Source organism: Lipotes vexillifer, unplaced genomic scaffold, assembly GCF_000442215.2.
Source record: "Lipotes vexillifer unplaced genomic scaffold, Lipotes_vexillifer_v1.1 scaffold1413, whole genome shotgun sequence".
NCBI classification, from domain to species: domain Eukaryota; kingdom Metazoa; phylum Chordata; class Mammalia; order Artiodactyla; family Lipotidae; genus Lipotes; species Lipotes vexillifer.
Genome location: NW_006771388.1, coordinates 236,082 through 241,218, shown reverse-complemented (window position 1 = coordinate 241,218; position 5,137 = coordinate 236,082). Strand labels below are relative to the sequence as shown.

The following is a 5,137-nucleotide window of genomic DNA, read 5'->3' as shown; positions in this document are numbered from 1 at the left end:
TGCACATGAAACATTCAACTTATGCAAGGCCATAAAAACAAGTCTCAGTTTCAAAGAAATCAGATCATTCAAAGTTGTGTGCACTGAGCATAGTGGGATTAAGTTAGAAATCAGTAACAAAAAGATGAAAAGAAATCCCAACTTCTAGTAAGGTAAGCAATACAATGCTAATTAAACCTTGAGTCAAGTAAGAAATCACAATGGAAATTTTAACATGTGTTAAGTTTAATGATAATGAAAATACTCATATCACAACTCAAAATTTGTTGTACCCAAATTAATCTATGGGCTTAACGGAATCCAAATAAAAATCTGAGCAGATTTTTTTTGTCAAATTGAACATGCTAATACTTCAATTTTTATGGGTTTTCAAAGGACAAACACTAGTCAGGGAAATTTTGAAAAAGAAAAACAATTTGGAGGACTTGCCCTTCCAAAATATTAAAATTCTTATAAAGTTACAGTAGTTACGACAGTTTGTACTCATACAAGGACAAACAAATGGATCAATGGAACAGAACAGAGAACAGGTTTAAAATCCATATATTTATGGTTATCTAACTTAGTTCTGTGCAATACAGTGATGAAAATATAGTCTTTTTAGTAAATGGTCCAAGTGAAAAACACAAGAGAATAATTTCATCACTTTGTGGTCAGTAAACCTTTCATAAACATGATGCAAAATGAATTAATCATAAGAGGAAGGACTGATAAATTTGACAAAGTTAAGGAAATTCTGTTCATCAAAATACACTGTAAAAAGAATGTTGTTGAGAGTAATTTTATTATTTAGCCATCAAATTTGTCAAAGTGTTCAGTTTCTATACTTTGTTTTACTTGTGTGTGCCATAAAGAGATATACTACACACCACATATCTTTGTTTTGTTACTTTTAGTATGGTTGAAAAATCTTTGTAGCTTGGAAATGTTTAGCTAGTACTTATGCTATTTTTGTCTTTTTTTTTTTTGAGAACACAGGCTTCCCTGTGCCTTTTTTTTTTTTTTTTTTTTTTGAGAACACAGGCTTCCCTGTGCCTTTTTTTTTTTTTTTTTTGCCCATGCCACGTGGCTTGCAGCATGTCAGTTCCCCAGTTCCCCAGCCAGGGATTGAACCCGGGGCCAGAGCAGTGAAAGTGCCAAGTTCTAACCACTGAACCACCAGGGAAGTCCCTATTTTTGTCCCGTTTAAAAACTCATATCTAACCTTTTAGTTTTCATGAAATGCATATATTAATGGAAATAAAAGTCAACACAGAATGTTCCTTATGATCTTGAGAGGTTTCTTTTGGACGGAATCATAACACACAAAGATATTCAAGGTAATTTACATGAAAAACAACAACAATGGGTCCTGAGTGGAACAGTTGAGATGTGATTGAATAGACGCAGTGCAGTCAGGTTTTCCCAAGGTCATACCAGTCCCATGGTATGGTTTAGTTTCCCACGGAAACTAAAATACACATAACTATCTTATGTTATCACTAGAAATACTAATTTCTATTCCCCACGCTAAGGAATTCTGTTCTAAGGTATCTGGGATATGTCCTAAGAATCTGAACTTTGTAAGAGTGAGGGGAGGGGAAATTGGAGGAAGGTTGATCAAAAGGTATTGCACAAACTTCCAGTTATAAGGTAAATAAGTACTAGGGATGTCATGTACAACATGATGATTACTGCTAACACAGCTGTATGATATACAGGAAAGCTGTTAAGAGAGTAAATCCTAAGTGTTCTCATCACAAGGAGATTGTTTCAAATTTTCTTTTTCTTGTATCTCTATGAGATGATAGATGTTAACTAAACCTCCTGTGGTAATCATTTCACAATATATGTAAATCAAACCTTAAACTTATACAGTGATTACATCAATTTCTAAATAAAAGTGGAAAAAAAAAGAAGCTACACTTTTGACATAGCATTCCTAAGTGACTTGAACTGCGGATGACTCAAGAATTCCACTTTAAGAAACAGATACTAGCACGTGTCTGTATCAGTGAGGTTGCATGGTGTTCAAAACACATGCAAAGAGCAACACGGATAAACTAGAGATTATCATACTAAGTGAAGTAAGTCAGACAGAGAAAGAGAAACACCATATGATTCACTTATTTGTGGACTCTAAAATATGACACAAATGAACCTATCTATGAAACAGAAACAGAATCATGGACATAGAGAACAGACTAGTGGTTGCCAAAGGGGTGGGGGTTGGGGGAGGGATGGAGTGGGAGGTTGAGGTTAGCAGATGTAAGCCTTTATATATAGAATGGATAAACAACAAGGTCCTACTGTATAGCACAGAGAACTATATTCGATATCCTGTGATAAACCATAGTGAAAAAGAATATAAAAAAGAATGTGTATATATATATATATATATATATATATATATGTATAACCGAATCACTTTGCTGTACAGCAGAAATTAACACATTGTAAATCAACTATGCTTCAATTAAAAAAATAATAAAATAGAATCTAATGTCTACACCTTCATTAAAAAATAGGCAAAGAACCTAGTCACACTGTAAAGTACAAGGAATGTTATCAATATTAAAAGGCTTACATATTTTAATTCAAATATTTAAAATTAGAAAACGGAGTGAAATTGTCAAGATTGGTACCTTCACCGTGGTTGCCCTGCATGGGGCAGGGTTGATGTCCCGCTGGTTTGGATGGTGATTGTGATGAAGCCACATATGCACAAGAGGGTATGAAAGATTCATTACTCACAGAAGGAAGCTTTTTGAGGAGAACAGGGTAGGGTCCCTAGCAGACCTAAAAATGGTTGGAGAGAAAAGGAGTAACTGGTGGCTTGAGGAGTGGTTATGGTTAGTAAGGGGCATGGAGAGAGGATTCCTACTTATTTGGCTGGGGCTTTCATGGTTCAAAGTGCCTGTTGGAGCCAAAGAAGAAAATGCAGGGCTTTCTAATCAGATGTGGGCAAATGGGGAGAAAGGAGGTTGTGCTTGAAAGTTGTCAGCAAAGATAAAAAATGGATCAAACTTTTTATTAAAATACCTGACAATATAGTCATGAAGACTTAGCTGCCAAGCTCTGAGATAGGACTTTTAGCTTGTCTGTGCTCAGTAGGAATATGTATCTATCTTTCTACCTATCTATCTTTCTATCTATCTAATCTATCTTTCTATCAGTATTTTTTTTTTTATTTTTTTATTTTTTTATTTTTTGCGGTACGCGGACCTCTCACTGCTGTGGCCTCTCCCGTTGCGGAGCACAGGCTCCGGACGCACAGGTTCAGCGGCCATGGCTCACGGGCCCAGTCGCTCCGTGGCATGTGGGATCTTCCCGGACCGGGGCACGAACCCGTGTCCCCTGCATCAGCAGGCGGACTCTCAACCACTGCGCCACCAGGGAAGCCCACTATCAGTATTTTTAAATAAATACAGGGCTCAGTAATTACTTAGCCATAATGAGGTACATAATATTGTATCAAACACTTTGCAAAGTGTAAAATATTTATTTTTAATATGGAAGCAGTATTTAAAAAGCATTATTCTATTCTAAATGTACTTTAATTGTGTTGTTTGAGTTCTGTCAGCTTAATCAAATAAATTTAAAATTAATATTCTGTAAGAAAAATTCATGGGTTTACTAAATCACACAACAAAATAGTCCAACACTCACAACCAATGAGTGTGTATAAATCTTGTACATCTTTCTATTAAAAAAATCAAAAGCAGTTTCCATGGTGGGGTTATTAAACTGTGGAAATACTCCATTGCAGCCAAATTCCTTCAGAACTACATTCCTGAGCAAGATTTCAGAAGTTGACTCAACAATAAGAAGCCAATAAGGACTTTCACTCACATGTATTTTTGTCTTTCGAAGGTATTAGGGGAACAAGTAAAAAATGGGAGAAAACTGTTGGCATATAAACATCCAGCCAAGTATTAAAGTTTAGCAGAACCAAAGGTGACTCTCAGATAAATACACAGAAATTGCTCTTAAAAATACTACGTGAAGGGCTTCCCTGGTGGCGCAGTGGTTGAGAGTCCACCTGCCAATGCAGGGGACACCGGTTCGTGCCCCGGTTCGGGAAGATCCCACATGCTGTGGAGCGGCTGGGCCCGTGAGACATGGCCGCTGAGCCTGCGCGTCCGGAGCCTGTGCTCCGCAACGGGAGAGGCCACAGCAGTGAGAGGGCCGCATACCACAAAAAAAAAAAAAAAAATACTATGTGAAGATTTTAATTCTAAATATGGGAAAAATCTAAGTGATTTCTTTTAAAGAATAAAGTAATCTATAACTGGCACTGAAAAAAGCCTTACCACCTACCTATGAAAACAAGTTTTAGCTGAAGGTGAGTAAGTAAACAAGTCTTAAAACGGTTTCAGAAGAATAAAACAACAAGGAGTAGAAATGGAAAAAAAATATTTCCCAGGGAACAAAGAAGCCAATCTTTTCTATTAACTCTGTAGGGGTGCCTATGACTGTGTCTATGAATACAGCATCCACGGAAAAGGTAGGCCTTCTCCTCAGCTTTGGATGACTCCTCTGGCCATTTTTGTTTGTTTTGTTTTTATTGGTTTCTTTAGGAATTATTGTGAGATATTCCCTTTTTTTATAGGAAAATTCTAGGTGTCAATGTTATTTTACAGAGGATTTTTGGTGCTACACCATAACACCAAATAGGCAACAAAATATCCACATTTGCGTCCCATTTTGGAAAGAATAAATTTATTTACTGAGCAACAGAAAGACCATTTACCTCCTGAGTTATTAAAAACTTCTATTTCAAACTGACATGAGAATAATAAATTCAATGAACCAGTAAATTAGAGGTTTAAATACACCAGAATAGAATAGATTAGAAAAGGAATCAGTACATGATACCACAGAAAAAATATGGACTTTGAAGTCACACAGATCTGAGTTCAAAATTTAGTTAGCAAGTTAATCACCATATAACCTTATAAAAGATAGATAATATGACTGAATCTTCAGCTTCTTCCTATAAAAACTTACAAAATGATTATCATGATTTGAATTGATGTATGTGAACCACAGTGTCCAGGAACAGTATCTGTCATCTAGTAGGTTCTCAAAAGCTACAAAATGTTACATAATAATTATAGAATAAGCATTTAGTAAAATATCAGAAATGCCCAAAGTA

The 5,137-nt window shown here is 35.9% G+C and overlaps 1 non-coding gene across 1 annotated transcript; it reads right to left on the bottom strand.

The window, feature by feature from the left end:
• Window positions 1–1,092: 1,092 nt before the first annotated feature.
• TRNAE-UUC (transfer RNA glutamic acid (anticodon UUC)) lies at window positions 1,093–1,165 on the bottom strand. The gene has a single exon. It is a non-coding gene; the product is annotated as a tRNA-Glu (tRNA).
• Window positions 1,166–5,137: the final 3,972 nt, after the last annotated feature.